The sequence below is a fragment of the Panthera uncia genome (assembly GCF_023721935.1).
Source record: "Panthera uncia isolate 11264 chromosome C1 unlocalized genomic scaffold, Puncia_PCG_1.0 HiC_scaffold_3, whole genome shotgun sequence".
Classification (NCBI taxonomy): Eukaryota; Metazoa; Chordata; class Mammalia; order Carnivora; family Felidae; genus Panthera; species Panthera uncia.
Window position 1 is genome coordinate 98,520,177 of NW_026057584.1, and position 25,469 is coordinate 98,545,645.

A 25,469-nucleotide genomic window follows, 5' to 3' on the forward strand; every position below is an offset into this window, starting at 1 on the left:
CTTTCTTTCTTTCTTTCTTTCCTTTCTTTCTTTCCTTCCTTCTTTCCTTCCTTCCTTCCTTCCTTCCTTCCTTCCTTCCTTCCTCTCTCTCTCTTTTATTTCTTAAATTCTTCCTTCCTCTCTCATCCCTCTTTTCTTTCTCTCTCATTATGTAATAATCTTTAATAAGAAACTTATATTTCTCATAATTTCTGAAGGCTAGAAGCCCAAGATGAAAGTGTCAGAACATTTAGTTTCTTCTAAAGCCTGTCTCCTTGACTTGCAGGTAGCTACCTTCTTGCTGTGTCGTCACATGGCCTTTTCTCTGTGTGCACAGATCCCTGGTGTCCTTTCCTCCTCATATGAGGACACCCATCCTATCACATTGGAGCTCCTAAATTTCTATCATTTAAACATAGTTACCTCTTTAAAGGGTTCATTGGCAAATACAGTACCATTGGGGGTTAGGGCTTCAAAACATAAAGTTTGAGACAACACAGTTCAGTCCATAATAGATCCATGGACTTCCCATGTCTTCTTTACCCGCTTTAGATTTGGAGATGTTGCTGGCATTATGCCAGAAGTATTTCTATTCTAACAGAAAATACTGTTTTGCTTCCCCTGGAGGTGGAATAAATTGTTGGTGCCATCTTTAGTTTATGTCTTTAAGCACTAAAGTTTATATCTTACAGAAATTACTGGTAGTTTTTTTTTTCCTAAATGGTGACAATTTTCCATATTTTCTAATGTCTTTAAAGAAGAATATTTTTGCTTTAAAAAAACTTTTCACCGAAAGCCTTGACAAAAATATCATTGCTATTCCTTTTTTTCTCCCTACTAGAAAAAAAGAAATCAAAAGTAAGAGGTAACAATCTCTCACTTTCCTAGTACTTAGAAGGGCTAAGGTCCAAGAGAGAAACTGAAATGAAAGAAGAATTTAAGGCCAGAGCTTTGTGTGAAGGGGCCACCCCCAACTGGAGGAGAGAAAATGGCTACAAAGCCCAGAGAAATGCCCAGACACAGAGTGTGCTCTGTGTATCCAGGTACTAAAATAAGGTTGGAAAGAGGGTGACGTGGCCATCTCCTTAGGTATTACCACCACCAAGGAAACAATGTACATATTCCAAGCAAAGGACTGTGAAGGAAATCTGTCTGTACCGTACCATCCACCTCACAATTTCTCACCTCTTCATAACTTTTACTTTCAGTTGGGAAATGATACACTGGGGCCCAAATTTTATCTCATTTTGTATGCAAACATAAAGGGATACTATTGCTCTGTGATGACTTCCAGCAAAAATTCCCTCCCTTCCATGCTTGTCCCCAAGGAACCCCTTCCTTAGCCAGATTTTCCATGAGAATGCGACACATTGGTGCATGCGCAGACGTATTCTGAACAAATAAGACAGCAATATTCAGGATATTTCTTTACTTATAAATGCTTATTATTTTTGAGAGAGAGAGACAGAGAGAGAGAGCACGAGAGGGGGGGGGGGGGGGGGGGGAGCAGAGAGAGAGGAGACACGGAATCCGAAGCAAGCTCCAGGCTCTGAGCTGTCAGCACAGAGCCCAACACGGGGCTCAAACCCACAGACTGCGAGATTCTGACCTGGGCCGAAGTTGGATGCTTAACTGACTGAGCCACACAGGCGCCCCAATATTCACAATATTTCTGAGAATAAGTGTTTTGTTTATTGATTTGAGGTGTCTGGAGTCTGTGATCCAAGCACAAAACAGGGAGTAACAAGAAATTGGGAGAAATGAGTAAGCTACCTGTGACAGGCATGAGCAGTTAGAGAACAAAGCTCAGCCCTGTGTTTCAAACAGGCCCTTGGTAGTGTGGGTATGGGTAGTAATCATCATGAAGTAAACATAAAGGCAACATCTTTAAGAAGAGCAGTGATGGAATGCTGAGGCTAGAAGATATTTTTCCTTCCCTTCTTAGAAATTTATAGCCTGGTTTCAGAAAAAGGAGATTCAAACATCTGATCCCACTGGAAGAGAAACACACAGGAGAGCTGTAGCTCTGTATTCAGTAAGATATTTATTAATCCATTAAGTATGTGTTAAGTGGGGCACTGTTCCAGGCACCAGAAGCATAGAAATGAGTAAATTTGTGCAACAGAATTTTGGACACAGATAGAAATAGAAATCAAAGGACATGAAAACACAAATAGAAATGACGAACTCCATGCACAAAAGGCACAGTCTATAGTAACAAAAAGAATAAATTTGGATCGATCCTGTAACTGTGGAAAGAGAAATTGACAGTACTACACCGGAGATAAGTAACAAATCTGAAGTGATAACGTGGTTCAGTGGTACAGAATAAGCATAGTTTAATTGGGCATCGTATTCTAGCTTTAAAATAGTATTTCCCTCAAAACTGTGGTGTATACTCTGGTACTGCCCTTAGGGAGACCAGTACCATATGTTTTGATTCCCAAATATATTTTTAACCATGTATTTATTTATTTTTGAAAGGGAGAGAGACAGAGAGCATGCATGGGCATGAGCAGGGAAGAGGCAGAGAGAGCAGGAGACAGAATCCCAAGCAGGCTCCATTTTGTCAGTGCAGAGCCTGACAGGGGACTCAAACTGGCAAACCTTGAAATCATGACCTGAGCCAAAATCTAAGAGTCGAACACTTAACCAATTGAGCCACCCAGGTGCCCCACTGATTCTTATATTTTTATAGTCCCATTTTTCTCTCTATAAGAATTTAATATTTACAGTTCCTCTTTATCCCTGGTGCTCTGAAATTTCACAACACTATGAGTCTCTTTAATTTATTAGAGTTGCCCTATGTTTTTTTTTTTTTCTGGAAAACTGATGTTTTTCAAATCTAGGCTTTTTAGTTTATAATTTCTGAGAAAAATGTTTCCTTCCCCTTACTTTGTTCATTCTTTGTTCATTCTGCCCAAGATTGTGGGCATCTTGAATTGACTACTTAATTTCCTTATCTTTTATTTCTTGGTTGTATCTTGACTCCCTCCCCCCTCATTTTTTCATAAGTACACTCATTTCTAACTTTTCTGTGTAAATTTTATACCTTTGCTATCACGTTTTAAATTTCAAAACACTTCCTTGTTTTATGAATGTCCTTTTTATGGATTCTGTTTCTATTTCATGGTCTCAACATCTCTCATTTTCTCTAAAGAATATTAATTCAAATTTTAAAATGCTCTTTTGTTCTATTTCTGTTTCCTCCACATTGATCTGCTTTCTGTTTTGTAGCCATTCCTATAGAATGGCTAAAATGCAAAACTAACTGACAATACCACTTGCTGGAGAGGATAAGAAGCACAGGAACTTTTTCATTGCTGGTGTAAGCATAAAATGATGCAATCACTTTTGAAGGTAGTTTGACAGTTTAACACAGCTTGACAAAATCTTGCCACATTATCCAGCAATCCTGCTCCTTCAGACTTACATACACAAAAGCATATACATGAATACTTAAAGCAGATTTCTTCACAATTAACAAAAAGTAGCAGAAACCAAGGTGTCTTTCAATGGGTGTATGGATGAAAAAACTGCAGAACATCCATATAATGGAATATTATTTAGAAGTAAAAATAATGAGGGGCACCTGGGTGGCTCAGTTGGTTAGTGTCTGACTTCAGCTCGAGTCAAGATCTTGTGGTTCATGAGTTTGAGCCCTGTGTCAGGCTCTGTTGCTGACAACTCTGAGCCTGGAGTCTGCTTCAGATTCTGTGTCTCCCTCTCTCTCTCTGCCCTCTCCCCCCACCCCATCCCCACTCACACTCTGTGTCTCAAAAATGAATAAATGTTAAAAAAAATTGTAAAAAGAAGTAAAAATAATGAGTAACAAAAGTGAAAATGGTTGGATGACTCTTATTCCTAAGTGAAAAAAACAGTGTATAAATTTAATGATTCCATTAAATGTCATCCTAGAAAAGACCAGCCTATTGAGAAGATATATTGGTGGCTGCCAGGAGTCAGAGTGGGGAGGGCTTGAATAGGAGAAGCACATGAGATTTTTAGGACAATGAAACTAACTTTTTTTATGATACTGTGTTGGTGGATACTTGACATTGTGCATTTGTTCAAAACCTATAGAATTTACACAAGGAGTGAACTTTAATATGTTCAAATTAAAAAAAAATTATTTGGAGACTTAATTTATCACAGGATAGAATGCAGAATGAGACAAAAGAATCTCATTGGATTATTTGTGTGTGAAACAACTCACTGAAGGACCTAGGGGTTGAAGTGCAGACCTAAGTGTCTTTGGAAATGAGCAGAATCTCTAAGAATAAAGGCAAAATGAACGAACATAAGTTCTGTACAGTAGCTGATATACTTGTTTGAACAGGAATATGGGTTAACAGTTCTAAAACCAGAAGTGTGTGTGTGTGTGTGTGTGTGTGTGTGTGTGTGTATGAATGAATGTAACACTAAATAAATTAATGGTGGATGGGGGGAGCCAGCTTTCTCGCTGCTGAGTAGGCTAGAATGATCCAGTGGTAATGGGTTAGATTTAGAGAAATTAATATGAACTCATGTTTAGCTTAATATGAACATAGATGGATATATATATATATATATATATTAGTACACACACATATATATCCTTGTTCTATCAGCTGAGAGGGCTGAGAAGAAATTGATGGAAGTATTCCATTAGAAACAAGTATACCTAGAGCCCAGATTTTGTTTTTAATACTGTTATCTGGAAAAAGGGAACTGAGTCCTAAAAGAAATGGCTGAGTCTATGTCTGAAGCAGGATATTGCCAGAGTCCAGCTCCAGCAGGTCCAGGGGTTCCCGAAGGAAGAACGGCGTCGGTGAAAATAAAACTAAAATAAAAAACTGGAAAATAAAAAACTAAAACTAAAATAAAAATGGACACAGACAACAGCAGTGTGTTGAACTGGCCAATTTATTGCAGTAAACATGGCATTATATATGCTAGTGATTTCCTTGTAGCATACGTCATCTATGTTTTTCTAACATTACCTAATTTTGAAAATGTTCCTATGTATAAACAACCTTTAAGAAATAACATGGTGATTTTCCCCTAACTTTCCCGCATACCCTTTGATTATAGATTAATTTCTTACATTATTCCATTATGCATCTGCGTTTATCTATAATCTACAGAGCATTTGCTTTGCTGTTCTCGTGAAAGGCCCTCCATTTCTCAACACCTCAAGTGGAACAGTTACAGGGACATGACCTCCTAACCACATGAGGCCAGAAGAACAATGTGTTTGCCTCGGTCCGAGGTGCCAGAAAGGGGCTGAAAAGGCCTTAGAAACCCATGCCTCATACATTCTCAGAGAGACAGTGCACCTAGGAACCAATGAACCATTCTGTACCTTAACTGACTAGGTTCAGTCATCATCTGGAATGCCTCTGGGGGGCCGGGTGGGCCTAGGGGTTGAAGTCACCTGTGCCCAGAGATACACTCCTTAGTTGCCGGAGTGGGGCTTTCAAATCCATAGGTCTCTTCTTTACAGGCCCTCTTTGCTGGCAAAGGTACGAGGCTATCCTTCCTATAAGTAGAGGAGTCTCCACAGGGAATGGCAAGGGCTAAACGTAAGGCCGCACAATTTCTTGCAGAACCTTATTTTCTTTCCTAATGGTTCTTTACCCAGAGGGCCTGTCAAGGGCAATTCCCCAACAGACAATACCCCAGGTAGTTTTAAGGCCAAATTACCTAAAAGCGGGAGTACAAGAAGCTTCACCGTCGGTGGGCCACCTTGCAGTCACCAGTCCGTCCACAGCCCGGGCTTTGCCACTCAGGCTGGGATAGCTCGGCTTCCAGCAGGATATAAAGAGGATGAACCAGGAGCATCTTGTAGTGCTGAAAAGTGAAGTATTTAAAATACGCACATGTACTGCACAGTGACGGATATATGTGAGAGGGACACAGGAGCCAAGTGAAAGAGCTCCCAGTGGCCAAAATTCCAACCACTTGAGTGACAAAATAATTAAAGTACTATTGGATTGTAAGCCAAAGTACAAAAAAATCCATGAATCCATATTGATAGAAATAAATGACTCAATAAAATAAATGGGAAAAATAGGCAAATCTCCCATGCAGAACAATTTGAAATAATTTACCTTGACTCTACTTTCAAGGAGGTGGAACATACCTCCTCACTCCTTAAATGTGGGCTGCGTGCACACAGTGACTTCCTTCCAAGGGGCTAAAGTATGGAAAGATGAAAAGAGTATCTTTACACTGGAGAGAGCCGACAGTTACTGTCTCAGGGAGGTGACCAAAGTTCACTATACCAGTAACTCCTGTTGGTAGTATATACACTTGGTACATTGTGATGAAAATGGCACTTCATTTTTGTGGTCTTCCTCCAAAAACCATATGCCTGCTCTACTTTGGAGAAGCACATTAGACAAGGCCCAGCCGAGGGACATTCTACAGAACTTTTGACAAGTACTCATCAAACCTGCCCAACTTATCAAAAACAGACAAAATCTGAGAAGCAGTCATGGGCAGGAGGAGTTAAGGACACATGTTGACTAAGCACAGGTGGTATCCTGGATGGAATCTTGAAACGGAAAGAAAAGACATTAAGTGAAAATGAAGAAATCTGAATGAAGTACAGGCTTTAGTTAGTAGCAACACATCAATATTTGTTCATGCATTGTAACAAAAGTGTCATACCAGCATAAGAATGATAGAGGAAACCATGCTGGCTACATGGGAATCTCTGCACTAACGTCACAATTTTTCTGAAAACTAAAGCTATTCTAAAATAAAAAGTTTCTTCAAAAATACTGCATGGACGTATAAATTCGCACAACATAGGCTTCTACCTTTTGATCCCTCAACCCCACTCCTGGGGATTCACTGAGACAGCACCAATGAAAAGACAACGACAACAACAACAACAAAAACTACATTTCTACAAAGACTTTCACTGTAGTGTCACTTAAGTTATTGGGGAGAAAAAAACTAAATGCCCATACATAAGACAATGATTGAAGAAATGCACAATACACATAATAGAATACTATGAATTTATGAGACTGAATGAAGACCTCTATGAAGTAACAGGGAGTGAAAAGGACACAGTGCAAAAGAGCGTATCTAGTATGCTAGATCTTGTATAAGAAAGATAAGGAGGGGCGCCTGGGTGGCTCAGTCAGTCGAACGTCCAACTTCAGCTCAGGTCATGGTCTTGCAGTTTGTGACTTAGAACCCCTCTTCGGGCTCTGTGCTGACAGATCAGAGCCTGGAGGCTGCTTCAGATTCTGTGTCTCCCTCTCTCTGTGTCTCCCCCTCCCCTGCTCATGCTCTGTCTCTCTCTGTCTCTCAAAAATAAATAAATGTTAAAAAATTAAACTAAAAGAAAGATAAGGAAATAAAGAAAATAATAATAATAATAATAATAATAATAATAGTAATAATAATTGTTCCTTCCCTCGGGCTATTTTGTTTTACCAGAAAATAATTTTACAGTAGTGTTCTGGGATTGGCAGATTGGGAACAGGAAAGCTATACACTGAGTGCCAGCTTTCAGGAAGCAGAGTGGAAGTAGGGATTTGGAAGTCTTGCTATTAAGTGTGCAGGTTTCTATTTATTCACATTCATTTGCTAGTAGAACAAGTCAGGATTTCCTCAGCTTTGCTTTGTGTCCCTGAAACTTTTCAGGTTCTCCTGTCCAGGAGTTAAACATCTGAAACTTTTCAGGTTCTCCTGTCCAGGAGTTAAACATCAGTCTTTTCCCGCCTTGGTACCTGGGCCGTTCCCAGGTCCAAGGGAAAGAATCTGACATTATCGAACTGCTTTTTACATGAACTTTTAATTAGCCCTTCTTATTTTAGCTTCACTCTGAACCCTGCCTTTACACACTAAAGGCTGTAATTTCTGAGAATTTGTGACAAAAATAACTTGCTTCTTGTAGTTTCACCCCTTGCAGGCTTCCATATCAGTGTTCTGGGACATCCAAGTCCGTTATTACTCATCCATTTGCTTTTTTGGCTTCCAAATCATTATTGTCATATCCTTTTCCTGTATTTTTTTACAACTGTTATTTTTTTCCTTTCTTGTTTATAGCTTTTCTTTTCGTTCAATATCATTTAAGGGGAAAAATTAATTCATATATTCAATCCAAATGATTTAACTGTAAGTCCTTAGGTTTGTTTTTTAAATTTGCAATATGCGTTGAGTTTAAATTAACACCAGGCTGTGTTTTACTTGGCATGGATTTAGTTTCTTCTGTCAAATAATTTAACTTTTTTTTGTTTTCTTTCATAAAGTTAGTCAACAAAATGTTTTCATTCATTGAACAAATATTTGAGAATTTTCTGAGGATCAAGCATCATGGTGTAAATGCCTCCCAGGCAAAATTAAAATATGTGTCTTTTAAATGAAGTAGAAAACTATTAAAGGGTTTCAAGTGTGGTTTCAATACGATAATGATTTCTATTTAAAAGTAGATCATTTCAGCGGCTGTCTACAAAACGAGGAAGAAGTAATGTAATAATCGCAGCAGAGAGACCAGATAAGGAAGTGATTTCTATAGTAGGAATACATGCAGATAGTGGCTGGGACAAGAGCATATTAGAAAGTGAGATACGGAAGATGGACTTATTTGCAAATATTTTGAAGATAAAATTGTGGGCCTTATTGATGGGCTCCAAGGAGTGACGGAAATGGAGGAAGCACGTGCAATCTTTAATTTTCAGGCTTTATCAACTAGTGGGGTGAGGCAGACAACTGGCAAAATGAATGTACTTATAGGAATGGGAATGAGAGGGAGGCACATTGCAAGGGCTGTATTTTACACGTGCTACACTCAAGCCCTGGCTCATGGAACTGTTTGTGACACGCTTGCGCTACCGGGATTCAGTTGATATCTGTTGTAAGTTTTCAGGTTCTTAGAATAAAAATTAAGATGAGATGTGCAAACTTCTCATATGGATTGGAGAGAAAGACTACATTTGGCCAAACAGAATGTTAAAGAATCCTCAAAGAAAGCTGAGGATCCTAATTTTTAAAGGCACCAGTTACATAGTCGAAGTGCCCCTTAATGAAGATCAATTTGAACACATTATCTCAGTTATTAAAAGATAGAATTATATAGCTATACACACCATCAGAGAAGTTAGACAGTGAAAATTAGAATAAATTTTGGTGAAGACAGAAAACCTTTGGGGGCACACTTGTGTTCATAGTCTAATGATTTTTTTTAATGTTTATTTTTGAGAGAGAGCGAGAGAGAAAGAGTAAGTGGGGGAGGGGCAGAGAGCGAGGGAGACACAGGATCTGAAGCAGGCTCTGTGTTGACAGCCAAGAGCCCAATGCGGGGCTTGAACCCACTAACCTTGAGATCATGACCTGAGCCAAAATCTGACGCTTAACTGACTGAACCACCCAGGCGCCACTATAGTCTAATTACTAATGAAGAAAATAATGAAACATTGCTAAGCCTATCAGTTGGTTAAAAATACAAGTAACTTGGGGCGCCTGGGTGGCTCAGTCGGTTAAATGGCCAACTTCAGCTCAGGTCATTATCTCGCGGTCTGTGAGTTCGAGCCCCACGTCGGGCTCTGTGCTGATAGCTTGGAGCCTGGAGCCTACTTCTGTTTCTGTGTCTCCCTCTCTCTCTGCCTCTCCCCCATTCGCACTCTGTCTCTGCCTTTCAAAAATGAATAAATGTTAAAAAAAAATTTTTTTAAATAAAAAAAATACAAGTAACTTTATCAACAGATTTGTTGAGTATGCACATCTAAAGTGTTCATGATATTTTTATTTATAATGATATGATGAGTAAACTACCACATCCTGCAGAAACATAACCATCCAACAGTCCCCCTTGCTGAATGGCAGCTAGAGGAGAGGGAAGGAGTTTGACTGAATTTCTGTACAGTGTTTTCTTTACTCTCAGGCTTCAGAGGATTCATACGTGAATATAAGTGTTCTATTAAAAAAAGAATTTTTTTTTCTTCTCGTCAGTGCTTGGTTGACTGAGTTATATCAAATATTCGACGGTGAACAATGCAAAGGAACTATTGCTACCTCTAGGCCATACTTGCCTCTTTACAATAATCTTACTGGTCTAGCTTACTCATAGTTGAGTTATTGATGATCTACTGAGCTAGATGTGACTGAAAGATGAATAAGATATATGACCCACATTCAGAGAGATTCTTACATCACCAAATTTTACTGCAATTACTCAGTAGCCACTGAAACCTAGTGAAATGGAATTTAAATGGAGAAAGTAGGAAGACAAAGAAAGGCATTTCACACTAGCAGAGCCTCCCAGAGCTTTTACCAGTCAGTTCTATGTAGTTTTCCCATATGAGGAAATGCTAGCTTGTGGAAGTGCATAAAACTTCCCAAAATAATCCTCCAACACACACACACACACACACACACACACACACACACACACATACACACACACACACCACAAAATACACATATACAATCATTGCCCTTTAAATCTCCTTGGTGACTTAGTGTGAGAAAAAAATCAGTGCTTCGTGTAAAGCTGTGAGTGCTCATTCATGACACCACCAGGTGTATTTATTGCCTACAATGGATTTTCAGTGAAAATTTTGATTGTGATTGCAGCAATAAGCACATATTGAGTGCAGCAATTTTTCATGAAAGTATTTTGCCGATTTTTGACACACTGTTCTCCAAAAAGGTTATATCACTTTTATTTTTAAGTTGCAATTGAACATTCTCAGGATGACACAAAAACTAAGCTGCAAAGCTTCACTGAGCAGCTAATAATTCCCCTGGTGGCACTTGGCACAGGACACTGTCACTTACTACTTGCAAAGTCAATGTAAAAGACAATAAACACATTTATAAACCGAAAAGAAGGTCGAAGTCCAAAGGAGACCATGGAGGAGTGCCTTCCTATTTCAAAATAGTGGTTCCAATATTTATTTTCCATAACATCCCCAAATATGAATATACACCAGTTGACTGGATCTGTCTTAAAGAATGTAAAGACGCATATCTGTCCCTAAGGTTTTATCCCCAGTCTCATGTTTGTATTTTATTCCCACTTTTGGCAAAAATGGCAAAGTTAAAAGGAAAAGTGATTGCATTCTTCAGCAGTAATGAATAAGAACAGAAGTGTATTGCCATGAATCAACTCCAGTATTACAAGGCAGAGGAAGATGCATTTCAGTGAAGGAAATGTTTTTATATCAGGTGGTGGAGTCAACTTCAATCACTGATTTCTGAACTTCACCATCGCCCGCTACTGAAGCCAGTGTTTGAAAAGAGGCTAGGACACTGTAATGAGGTAATTAGACATGATGGTTCCTATTAACACAATCACTGTTCCTGCAGGAATAGGTCTTCTCTCTTGTTTGTTTACCCTGTTAGAACACCTCTAGTGAATGTGGGGAGGGTAGACAGCTCTCAGTTAAGCAATGAGATGTGGGCATAGAGCTTCCCTGGATTAGGTCCCCAGCTTGTCAGCCTACATTTCCTCATCTATTAAATAGCCTCCTAGATGCTCATCTCATTCTCAATTAATATGAGACTTATGCATTCTTGAATATTTCTAGCCCCAACATGTTGAGGCTAGAAAAAAATGAGAAGAATCTAATTCCCAAAATATCTCAGTAGATCTGTGATGTTTGTGTACATATCAAACCCCAAAAAGTGGCAAGAATCACAATAAGCAGTAGTTGAAACACCAACATGAAGGTAATATTTGCACCAAGCAACAAATAACAGCTTTTAAAATGTTGCCTGAAAAAAAATCCACTTTAAAAATATTGCCTGAAAAAAACCCATTTAATTTATTTTTCCCCCTTTATTCATGATGGCTACATAGCAAGTGGGTGGAATTGAGCCAAAAAGCAATACATAGAAGCTTACCTATTTCTTTCACCTTCCAATTGGTTCAGAGCAAAAATGCAATTTACCAATTATCCTTCTTTCTCAGTTAATACTTAATTTAGTTTTCACTTTTATGAAGGAAAATAGACAAGTTAATGTGGCAAATATATATTAGCATAATCACAGGAAGAACGGGACAGAGAAGAGGAGAAAATAGAAAACATATAATTCAGACCAAAGGATCAGAAAGGTTATAGTGAAAAGGGACTCTTGGGCTGAGTGTTGAGTGTAGAAGGTAAGGATAAGTTACAGAAACATTTAAGGGAGTATATTCCCAGCACAAGGGACACCATGAAAAAATCACGTTTCATGAGAAAAACTCCTATCCAAATATTTGGCACAGAGCCTGGGAGAAAGTGAGCATATATTTAAAAACTCATGAATTAATCACCCACATATGGTAATCAATTGAATCAACCCTACAAAGCCAAGCATTGAGCAATTTTTGCATCCAGATCATTCTCACTACTCAGGTGTGTGAGATGGCTTGCTGCTGAGGAGGAGAACATCCAGTCTGAGTGAAGTGAGGTCCTGGAGTTATTAGCATGCTGTTACCATAGACTTTGACCTTCTCTAATCACAAGGCATGAATATAATATGTTGTGACACACATATACTCAGCAGAGATTTTCAAACCTGCACTGACATTTTAGGAAACAACCAAATACATATTAACAACTAAAATGTTCACGTTCCCTGACTGAAAACATTTTGTGAACTTTTTCCTCCATCACAGTGACAGAATGAAAGCTCTAAAAAAGTCATAATCAATCAATCAATAAGCATACATCCAAAACTATCAGAAACAGAATGATCAGAACTATCAAAACTATATCAGAACTATAATAAACTCTCAGAAAGAGAAAATAAAACAATCCTATTTACAAGTTTATCAAAAATGAAAGTACCTAAGAATAAATTTAACCAAGAAGGTGAAAGCCTGTACAGTGAAAATCATGACATTAATGAAAGAAAATGAAAAAGACACAAATAAATGAAAAGATATTCTGTGCTCGATGAATGAATAATTACTATTGCCAGAATGCCTATACCACCCAAGGAAATCTACAGATACAGTGCAATCCCTATCAAAATTCCAATGGCATTTTTCACAGAAACAGAGCAAACAATTCTTTTTTTTATGAATATAATATTGTCAAATTGGCTTACATACCAACACCCAGTGCTCATCCCAACAAGTGCCCTCCTCAATGCCCATCTCCCATTTTCCCTTCTCTCCCACCTCCCCAACTTCCTCAGTTTGTTCTCTGTATATAAGAGTCTCTTGTGGTTTGCCTCTCTGTTTGTAACTATTTTTTCCCCTTTCCTTCCCCCCATGGTCTTCTGTTAAGTTTCTCAAGATCCACTTATGAGTGAAACATATGATATCTGTCCTTCTTGACTGACTTATTTCCCTCCACATAATATCTTCCAGTTCCATCCATGTTGCTGCGAATGGCATGATTTCATTGTTTCTCATTGCCCGGTAGTATTTCATTGAATATATAAACCACATCTTCTTAATCCATTCATTAGCTGATGGACATTTAGGCTCTTTCCATAATTTGGCTGTTGTTGAAAGTGCTGCTATAAACATTGGGGTACACGTGCCCCTATGCATCAGCACTCCTGTATCCCTTGGGTAAATTCCTAGCAGTGCTATTGCTGGGTCATAGGGTAGCTCTATTTTCTTAATTTTTTGAGGAACCTCCACACTGCAGAACAAACAATTCTAAAATTTGTGTGGAATCACAAAAGACCCCAAATAGCCAAGGTACTCTTGAATAAGGAGAAAGAGCTAGAGGAATCACATTGCCTAATTTCAAACTATAATACAAAGCCATAGTAATCAAAACAGTATGGTATTGGCATAAAAACACATAGGTCAGTAGAACAGAATAGAGAGCTCAGAACTACATCCCCAAATATATGATCAAATAATTTATGACAAAGGAGACAAGAATACACAATGGGGAAAGAGTCTTTTCAATGAATCATGTTGGGAAAACTGGACAGCCACATGCAAATGAATGAAAACTGGACCACTATCTTAAACTATACACAAAAATTAATTCAAAATGGATTAAAGACTTGAATATAATACCTGAAATTATAAAACTCACAGAAGAAAACATAGGCAGTAACTTCCTTGACATTGGCTTTATCTATAATTTTTTGGGTCTGACTTCAAAAGTAAAAATAAACAAGCTTCTGCACAGCAAAGAAAACAAAGAAATGAAAAGGCAACCTACTGAACAGTAGAAAATATTTACAAAACATATATCTGATAAGGGAATCCTACTAAAATAAATAAAGAACTCATACAAATCTATAGGACAAAAATCTGATTTAGAAATGGGAAGAATATCTGAATAGATATTTTTCCAAAGAAGACATACAGGTGGCCAACAGGCACGTACAAAGATGGTCAACATCACTAATTATCAGGAAAATGCAAATCAAAACCACAATGAGATATTACCTCACACCCACTAGAGGGGCTACTATCAATAAGACAAGAAATAACAAGTGTTTGGTGAGGATGCGCAGAAAAGGGAACCCTTGTGCACAGTTGGTGGGAATGTAAATTGGTGCAGCCACCATGGAAAACAGTATGGAGGTTCCTCAAAAAATGAAAACTACATTGATCCAGCAATTCCACTACTGTGTTTTTATCTGAAGAAAACAAAAGTACTAATTTGAAAACATATATGCAGGGGCGCCTGTGTGGCTCAGTTGGCTAAGTGTCTGACTGGCTCAGTTCATGATCTCACAGTTCGTGAGTTTGAGCCCCTGTTGGGCTCTGTGTTGACAGCACAGAGCCTGGAGCCTGCTTCGGATTCTGTGTCTCCATCTCTCTCTGCCGCTTACCCACTAGAGCGCACTCTGTCTGTCTCTCTCTCTCTCAAAAATAAACATTAAAAATTTAAAAATATATATATTGAAAAGATATATGCACCCCCTTATTTCATGCAGCATAATTTACAATAGGAAAGATATGAAAACAACCTAAATGTCTATTAATGGATGAATGGATAAAGACAGTATGGTATACATATACAATGGAATAATACTATTAGCCGTAAAAAGGAATGAAATCTTACCATTTGTAACAACATGAATAGACCTTGAGGACATTATGCTAAGTAAAAATAAGCCAGACAGAGAAAGACATATTGTATGATCTCATTTATATGTGGAATATACACAAAACAAAACAAAGGAACAAACAAACAAAAAGCTCATAGATACAGAGAACAGACTGGTGTTTGCTTAAGATGGAAGTTTCAAGATAGGTGAGGGTTGCAGGGTTGACATAGATGAAGAGGGTCAAAGGATACAAAACTTCAGTTATAAAATAAGTCATGGGCTGTAATGTACAGCATGGTGACTATAGTTAATAATACAGTGTTGCATATGAAAGTTGCAGATGGTAGATCTTAAAAGTTCACAGTCACAAGAAAAAGAGTATTTATAACTATGTATGGTGATGGGTATTAACTAGACTTACCGTGATGATAATTTCACAATATATACGTATCTAATCGTCATATTGTACCCCTGGAACGAATTAATGTTATAGCAATTTTGCATTAAAAAACACATGTATCCATTAGCGATGTATCCATGACTAATTGTGCTAGTTGCTGTGTAGGATTCAAGAGAAATGCATTAGTATTCTCTCTTTTATTTTGAAATTTGTGGAGACAAAGGTTACAGACTAACACAGAACAGGATAAAACCAAATATGAAAATGTACAGAGTAGAGTAAGAGCTGACAGACTAAGGAAGAATAGTTGTAAGTTCAAAATAATTAAGAATGTCTATGGTAGAGAGAGTGTTGTAGACCTTCCTGGCTGCTATATAGAAATACCATTGACTGCCTGGCTCATAAACAACAAACATTTATTTCTCACAGTTCTGGATACTGGGACATCCAAGATCAAAGTGCTGGAAGATTAGCTTTCTGGTGAGGCCTCTTTTTGCTGTAACCTCACATGGTGAGGGGGCAAGGCAGCTTTCTGGCCTCTTTGATAAGGGCACTAACCCCATTCATGAAGGCTTCATCCTCATGACCCAGTCACTTCACAAAGGCCCAGCCTCAAAGTACCATCACGCTGGGAATTAGATCTTCAACATATGGATTTTAGGGGAATACAAATAAGCAGGCCATAGCAGATGGGATTTCGTATAAAACCTGTGTTCTATAGGAAAAAAAGTACTTCTGACCTGTTGAGATCAAGCAGAGAAATAATCCTGATTTAATGATACCAAGGGGGCACCTGGGTGTCTCAGTTGGTTAAGCATCTGACTCTTGGTTTCAGCTCAGGTCGTGATCTCACAGTTTGTGGGTTCAAGTCCCACATTGGACTCCATGCTGACAGTGTGCAGGGCCTGCTTGGGATTCTCTCTCCCTGTCTTTCTGCCCCTCCCCAACTCACACATGTGCATAAGCTTTCTCTCTCTCCCACTCAAAATAAATACATAAGCTTAAAAAAAAAGATGCCAAGATGCTCAGAAAATATTCAGAGAAATCATATTTTATTGATCAGCAGCAATTAAAGATATTTGCTTAAAACGCTAAGCTGATATTTTGGAACAATGACTGGAGGAGGGGGAACTCTGGTTTTCATTTATTGTAAAGAATTATTTTGCCTTGGGGCGCCTGGGTGGCTCAGTTGGTTGAGCGTCCAACTTTGGCTCAGGTCATAATCTCACAGTTTGTGAGTTCGAACCCCACATCAGGCTCTGTGCTGACAGCTCAGAGCCTGGAACCTGCTTTGGATTCTGTCTCCTTCTCTCTCTCTGCCCCTCCCCACTTGTGCTCTGTCTCTCTGCCTCTCAAAAATAAATAAATGTAAAAAAAAACTTTTTTTAAAGAATTATTTTGCCTTGAATAATTAGATTAGCTTCCCTTAAGGACCATGTGCTGCAAAAGGAAAAAGAAAAACAACAAAAAGTCAGGCGTTACACTCAGTCCATTTGCTTAAACAATGTACAAACAGCAAGGTTCACGCAGTTAACGGTAGAGACCCCTCGGTGAACAATTACGTAACGTGTCATTGGTTCCATGAGAGGCTCTGATCCCAGCTACATTTCATCATTTTGTGGAGTGACAGAAAGCCAAGTCTCTTCAACCGTATAAAGGAAAACATGCATGGCAATAAGAGAATGGTAAAGAGAAAAGTATGCTTTTAGGAAAGCTGGGCCAACTTCTGCACCTCAAACAGATTATGTAGAGACCTATTATATGTCACATACTATTCTAGGTATTGGATATGCTGTTGTGAATAAATAAGAGGCCCTTCCCTCAGAGAGCATACATTTTAATGGAAGAAACAACCTATAAACAAATCCAGACAGAAAAAGAAAAATTCAGAGTAAAAACTACTAAGCATTAAGAACGCAGAATATAGAGGTATTGTAAAGAGTGACTGGAGAGCTGTCTTAAGAAGACTGAGTAGAAAAAGTCCTCTCTGATGAAGTTACATTTGTGTTAAGACCTAAACGATGGGGAGCGCCTGGGTGGCTCAAGCTGTTGAGTGCCAGACTTGATTTCAGCTCAGGTCATGATCCCAGGGTTGTGGGATTGAGCCCCGTATCAAGCTCTGTGCTGAGTGTGGAGCGTGCTTACAATTCTCTCTCTCTCTCTCTCTCTCTCTCTCTCTCTCTCTTTCTCTCTCTCTCTCTCTCTCTCTCTCTCTCTCTCAGTCTCCCCCCCCGTCCTTCTTTCCCATGTGCATTCTCTATCTCTCTAAAAAGTAATAAATAAGTAAGTAAGTAAAACAGAAAAGAAAAGAAAAGAAAAATACCTAAATGATGGAAAGAGCCACTGTGGTGTTACTGAGGGGAGCATATCCCAAGCAGAAGGAAAGCAGTTGTTGTCTTTAGTTATTCATTAATAATTCTTTCAATATGCAAGCAAGCAAAACAACACAAGTACATTTATCAAGCCGTTACTATGCCCATGCATTGTTCTAAAGAATACAAAAGCAATTATTAAAAAAAAAAAGTCATCAAGAAATCAGAGTTGAATGGAAGGAAATGGAAATGTTTCCATACAGAGGATGGAGAAAGTGAGAGGATAAGAAAACATCAGCTTTTGTTTCCAAGTGTCAGATACTCAGAGCATTACAAATTAAAACAGATGAAGTGTTAAGGTGTATATGTTAATGAATTATAACGAAGTCCAACCACCACTTCCCTCTTCTACTTCTTCAATGGATCTTGTTTGCTTATCTGTAGAACTTGGGGAAAACTTTCTGCTCTTAATACTTATTTTTTGTTTATTTGTTTTTTGGCTTGCCTTTATCAGTGTCCTTTAAGTATAGCTTCTGCACTCATATTATGCATACATTTTGATGAGTTTTGACAAATTTTACACCCACCTAGCTACTACCATAATCATGATAGTCAACAATTCAATCACCTTCTACAAACTTCCTCATCACCTTTTGTATCATTCCATCTCTACCCTGCCAGCCTCCAAACTGCAAATTTTTCTTTTAATTTTTTTTGATAAGTATTACAATTTTTTGTTGAAAATGATATAATTTGTGGATAATATATAATACAGAATAGTTATTTGATTTAAATTGTCGCCTTCTGAGGAATTTCTTCTGGCAGTTAATTAACTTACCTGCACTCAAATAGCAAACTCATTGTTTCCTGCATTTTTCAGCAGCTAACAACCTTGCTCATTTCCTTGAACTTCTAGCTACTGCTTCCTGCTCTCCCCCATCCCACCCTCTTGCTTGCCCCACTGTGGATCTCCCCTAAATTTGCATAGTTTAGTGGTTAGTCAAGGATTTGGGCAGTTGATATTCACTCTTAGAAACTCATCTTCTTTGTGGCTTCCTTATTTCCAAGTCCTCCCTTCTAAATTTCCATCTGTTCTGGCAGTTCCAAGGTCTGGTCTTTAAGCTGATATCAGTTGAGTTTTCTATTGCCTGAGTTGTTCATAGACTCAGGAATTACATGGTGAAAAATGAACACACATCTCACCCACTGCAGTATTTTCTCTAAAGGTTAGTCTTGCTGTTTTCTGTCTGCTTTTTCACTAGGCTACCAGGAATCTTCCCCATGCATGTACAGTCAGGAATCATCCATGGACAGAGGCAGATGTTATATCCAAATCTGGGGATCTAGCCCTTTATGTGGCCCTCTTGCTTTCAGAATATAACCTGCAAATTTCCAGCTGCTCTTCCAGCCCTGACCTCACTTCTCTACCACTCCAGCCCCACAATGATTTTTTAAATGGAGAGAATGGCTTTAGAACTGGTTCGGTGATGCTGGCTACAAGGATTTTGAGGAGCATGTTAGAAAAGGTCTATATTGCAGTGAATAAATTGACATCAGACTTAGAGTATACAGCCAGTTAAAGATGAAAAGGAAGTGCTGAGCCGATTATTAGAAACTGGAGGAAGGATGATCCTTATAACTTTATGGCTGAAAGGTTAGCAACATTCTCATCTGAAGTCATTGTAGAGGACACAAAGAAAAATGGATACTTCGTAGAAAAATGTTGAAGATGCTGCCTAGCTTTTTGTCACTGCTTATGGTAAAATGAGACAGGAGAGACATAAATTGAGGGAAGGATAGTTAAATAAAGAGGACCCAGGACTTGACGGTTTAGAAAATTCTCCATCTTTCTAGATGACAAAAGATGCTAAAATTAAGAAATAACTTTTAAGCAAAGTTCAAACCCAGGTCACAGCCAGAAAAAAAAATATTACCTAATGATGAAGGAAAAACTGCCTAAACTACAAATGTATCAGGGGTGATACTTCAGAGTAAAATTTAATCACAAAAGCCCTTGAAAAAGTGTAAGAATGGGTACACCTCATAAGTCCTCTCAAACAAAACTAATCTGTCTATAGGAAGCTGTTATGGGCTGTATAGTGTCCCCTTCAAAACTCCTGTCTTGAAGTTCTAACCCCCAGTATATCAGAATGTGGCTATTTGAGGAGATAGGGCCTTTAAAGAGGTGACCAAGTTTAAATGAGGCCATAGGGTGGGTCCTGATCCGATATAACTGGTGTCCTTACAAGAAGAGGAGAATAGGACACATGGTTACACATGTACATAGACAAAAGACCATGTGAGGACACAGGCAAGATGGCTGTCTGCAAGCCAAAGAGAGAGGCTTCAAGAGAAACCAGACTTACTGACACCTTTATCTTGGACTTCCAGCCTCCAGAACTATGGGAAAATAAATCTGTGTTGTTTAAGCAACCTCTTATGTGGTATTTTGTTATGGTACCCCTAGCTGACCAATAAAGAAGTTTAAGGGACTTGTCCCTCAGCTGCCTCTATAGGAGGCAAAATTAGAGAAAGTTTTATGACAATGCAATTTGTGTTTTTTTACTTCTGTCTCGTAAACTCGAATGGTATCCACAGGAAGTTTTTGAGTAAAGTATATCAGCAAAACACTAACATCGTGGTGGCATGGGACAGAAATGGGACAAAATGACAAGGCTTGTTTGGACCTTTAAAATCCTACAGGCCAAAAAAAACAGTCTGAGAATTCTATTTAGCCACAAACATGTACTACCTTTAATGAAAAATGAGGTATGAATCAAAAGGCACAACAGAAAGCGCAGACAGAGAAGAGAGCCATGGAGAATTACTCTCAGGCCTTGAGACCTAATCAGATAGTTGCCAACATTTGCCTTGGCTGAATTTCAAAATTTTTATCAGTGACTACTTTTTGCTTCTTATATCTTCAGTTTTTGAACTGGAATGTCTATGGATTATCCTATGCCTGTCCCACTACTGTATGAGTGCTTGTGTGACAAAATTTGTCTCTAATTTTATAAAGCAACAGAATGAAAAGAATTGTACTTGACGTCTTGAACTTATGGCACTGTATCTGAGGAGCTTCATCATATCTCCATACAGGTCAGATAGTGAGATTCTGGACTTTAAGCTGGTGACATAATGTGATACAATTTTTCGGGAACTTGAGAACACATAAATGTGTACTTAATATGGAAGGGATATAAATTATTGGGGGTCAGAGGGTAGATTGTAGAAGGCATCCTCTAAGATATATCCCAATAAGCACCCCCACACACACCTGCTATGGTATTCACACCCTGTAGAATCCCCTTCCCTTCATATTAGGCTGGCTTAATGACTTTCTTTTTTTTAATTTATTTAAAATTCGTTAATGTTTTTTTTTTTTTTTGAGAGAGAGAGAGAGAGAGGACAGGGGAGGGACAGAGAGAGGGGGGACAGAGGATCCAAAGCAGGCTCTGCAGTCATGGCAGACAGCCTGATGTGGGGCTCGAACTCATGACTCATGAGATCATGACCTGAGCCAAAGTCAGATGCTTAACTAACTGAACCACCCAGGTACCCGTTAATGACTTTCTTCTAATGAATAAAATATGGCAAAAATGTTGGAATGTCCCTTCTGAGATTGGCTCTCAAGAAAACTGTCTTTTCTCCTGCTGGCCTGTCTTGCTTTCTCTCTCTCTTATTCTAATGAATACACAGCTGGTGTGTGTGTTGCCCAATGGAGGGGACATATGGCAACCAATGGAGGGAGATTTCTGGCCAACAGCCAAGGAGGAAGTGCAACCCTCCGGTCAACAGCAGTAAGGAACTGAATCCTGCTCTCAACCATGTAAGTGATCTTGGAAGTAAATCCTCCCTTAGTCAAGACTTTGGATGAGACAGCAGCTCTGGCTGATACTTTGATTACAGATATGTGAACTACCTTGAGGCAGAGTCACCCAAATTCTTGATGCACAGAAACTGAGATAACAAATCTTTTTTTTTAAGCTACTAAATTCTGGGTTCACTTTTTAAACCTCAACAGGTAAATAGTACAATGTATGGCTTGTTTTTAGCAAATGGAATACGAAAGAAGTGGGACTGTGACACCCAAAGTCTCAATCAAATGAACTCATGTAGCTTTTGCCTTCCTCACACACACACAAAAAAACATTGCTTTTAGAATTCTGAGTCACCATGTTAAAATTCTGATCGTTCTGAATCTGAATAAAATTCTGATTGTGCTATGAGGAAACCCAGACTTCATACAGGCAGGTACTCAGTCAAAGCTAAACCCAGCCATCCAGTCATCCTAGCCCAGGAACCAGACGTGGCTGAGAAACCCTCCCCAAATAGTGAGTCAACCCCATTTATTCAAAATTGCCAAAAGCTAGTGCAACACACAGTGAAAAAAAAGCCATTTCTGTTCTGTTTGAATTCATTAGTATAATAAAAGTTTAGTTTTATTGCACTACATTTGGAAGCAACTTTCCACATTCCCTACTCTCCAGTAGGTAGCTATGGGTCTGGCAAATGCTGTTTTCTCTCTACTGATTAATAAAGACCATCAAGGGGTGCCCTGGTGACTCAGTCAGTTAAGCAGCTGACTAGTGGTTTCGACTAAGGTCATGATCTCACCGTTTGGGAGTTTGAGCCTTGCATCTGGCTCTGTGCTGACAGCATTGGAGCCTCCTTGGAATTCTACCTCACTCTCTGCCCCTCCTTTCCTGGCTTGTGTTCTGTCTCTCTCAAAATAAATCAATAAACACTTAAAAAAAATAAAGACCATCAAAAGCAGTTTGCTGTCTACTGGGAGGTCTACAATGCATCCCAATCATCCCAATCATGTCAAAATCAACTTTCCTGCCTTCATCGCCAACTCATTACACAGTATATCACCCTGATCTATTACAGTGGGGACATGATGCTGAGTGGAATTAGTGAACAAGAGGTTCACTACTAGACATTTTGGTCCAGCACATACATGGAAGAGGGCGGGGAATAAATCCTATAAGAATTCAAAGATCTGCCTCTTCTGTGATCTGGGGCATGGTGAGTTATCCCTTCCAAGGTGAAGGATAAGTTTCTTCATCTGACAATTCCACAACTAAGAAACATGTTGTCTGGTGGAACTCTTCAGAGGGGGTATACTATTTACCACGCCCCCAAAGACTTCCAGCTTTGAGTGGGTTTCTGAATATTTGTATCTTCTCAAAATTCATATGTTGAAATCCTAATGTCCAATGTGATAGTATTAAAAATGAGCCCTTTTGATAGATGGTTAGGGCGTGACGGTGGAACCCTCATGAATGGGATTGGTGTCGTTATGAAAGACCCCATAGAGCTTCTTAGCCCCTTTTACCATGTGAGGTCACAATAAGAAGTCAGCAGTCTACAACCCAAAAGAGGGCCTTCGCCAGAACCTGGGCATGCTGGCACCGTGATCTTGGACTTGTGGCCTCCTGAACTGTGAGAAATTAGTTTCCATTGTTTACAAGCCATCAGTCTCTGGTATTTTTGTTATAGCAGCCCAAATGAACTATATCAGGCTCAGAAAAGGACAGGTTCTGGAACAGGTCCAGAATGCTTTGTAGACTGCTCTAATGCTTAGCCTATGTGGCTAAACAGATCCAATGGTGGTGTAGTATGTGTGGCAGATACAAAATGCTGTATAAAACCCTGATAGACACTTACAGGTGAATGTAGCACAGTCTTTTTAAATTTTAGAATAAAGCTCTCCTATTGTTGACATTTAACTGCTTCACTTAGTTTCTGGTTTTTTGTGGTCCCTGATAGAGGCTGAATGCTCAACCACTGGCCATCAAATTACCATCATTATCTAGATGTTCTGTAATAGACTAAACTATATTTGGTTGATCACAGCAGTACATAATCATCAAGTGAAAGCAGTATATAAAATGGTTCAAACAAATTCTAAAGTCATAAGTAAGTTACATGACCCAATGGCCCAGATGCCCATGACCTCTACCTACTCCTTTCCCTTTGGTTTCTTTATCTCAACCACATCTATGTCCTCATAGGGAGTTTCATGTGACTAAGTGACTCAGTAAATAATCTGGTACCTTTCATTGCTGAGTACTTAACTTGCCAAAAGCCAAGACCAGTGACAAGCCCCTGACACTATTTCTCAGCACAATCAACCAACCACCTGGAGGTAGATTGGTCACATGGGATGACTTCTGTCATGAGAGGACAACACTTTTTTTCTCTTTACCTATCCAGGCTTTTCTTTTAATTTCTTCTCTTCCCATTCCTACATCATGGATTTCTCTCTTTCTTCTCTCATTTTCTCATCTCTCCACTCTCTCCTCAGTCATTCTCAGGGTATCATATTCTATGTTTTCCCTTTGATGCCACATAGACCTCCAGCTTAAGTCATGCACTCAACACTCTAGTAAAACTGTACTTAAGATTAACGATAACTTTAGTGAATGTAAAATTCAGTTGTTATCTGTGGTTTTGTCTCAGAAATATTCAAAAGTGACCAGATCTTTCATCTTGGAGCATACTCCCTTCTTAGTTCCCTTTATGTTACTAATAAAAGGACACTTTCTTTTTCTCCAGTCTCTTTTGTAGACTGCTCCCCTACTGCTTGCTTTTTAAACTTACCTCTTTTAGGCTTGATTCAAGGTGTGCTTCTTTTTCCCAAGACAGTAATAATAGCCATTAAGTTTACAGGTTCTAGATTCAGACTGTGTGGATTTAAAAATAGCCTCCACCATTTACTAACTGTGTAGCCATGGAATAATTGCATAGCCCTTCAAAATCATGATTTTTGTTCTTTAAATGGGGTATAATAACATTACCTATTTCTCAGAGTTCTTGGAAAGATTAAACAAGATAAGTCATGTAAAGTGCTTAGCACCTTCCTGGAATCCAGCTAATAGTCAATAAATATTAACTATATTTATCCATTCATTACTAAATATTCTTTATAGGTAATCTCATCTATTCCAGCAGTAATATATAACATGTATATGCTAATGATTTCCAACTTAAAGCTCTCCTTACAGTTTCTCCAAACAAAATTGTCCGGTCATCCTTTTCATTTTTTCTCTTTTTATACATAATATCAATCAGTGCCATTTTTCCCTCTCAAAATCTGTCTCAAATCTGTCTACTTTCCATTTTTAGAGGACTAGCCAATTTCAAGTCATCATTATTTTTTGCCTTAACTGCTGAAATAGCCTCATTATTGACATTTCTCTTTCATGCTTCTCCCATCAGATCTTTTGTCCTTAGAGAAGTCAGAATAATAAGTTTAAAACAAATCATATTAAGATGCTATACTACTTACAGTCTTCCAATGATTTCCCATTGTGGTTTATATAAAACTCAAATGCTTTGAAATGACAGTCAAAAGTATACATGACTTAGTGGCCCTACCTACGCCTCTAACTTCTTTTTCAGTCACTTTACCTTCTGCTCAGTACATCTCAGGCAAATGGAATATCGGCCTCTTAAAATTCTAAGTGTTTTGTTCTTTTTTCTGTTCTGTTCATTATTTTTGCCACTGCCTACAATGTGTACTTTGTCTTTCTCCAGATAATTCTTTCTCATTGTCCCAAATGCACCTCACTGTACCTAGTGGTTTTCTGGATGCCTTCAATTAGTGTAGTGAGGATCCTCTTGACAATAAGGTTTCATATTGACATTTAAGGACTATTTTCTTAAAGGAAAATAAATTCCCAAGTTAGTGAATAACTTGTCTGTATCAGGATACATGGTTCTCTCTGTTTCTTCTATCATTGTGAGCTTCATTTTTCATTATACTTACAGCCCTAATAGCAGTATGTCATTGTTTTTAGTCTTTATACGTG

The 25,469-nt window shown here is 38.6% G+C and overlaps 1 long non-coding RNA gene across 2 annotated transcripts in view; it reads right to left on the minus strand.

The window, feature by feature from the left end:
- The window catches only part of LOC125911675 (uncharacterized), a 59,744-nt gene extending 34,671 nt beyond the window's left edge, over nucleotides 1–25,073 (minus strand). For both annotated transcript variants that reach the window (XR_007454408.1, XR_007454409.1), the window contains exon 1: nucleotides 24,947–25,073. This is a non-coding gene — a long non-coding RNA (uncharacterized LOC125911675). The remainder of the gene's footprint in view (nucleotides 1–24,946) is intronic.
- Between the last annotated feature and the right edge of the window lie 396 nt (nucleotides 25,074–25,469).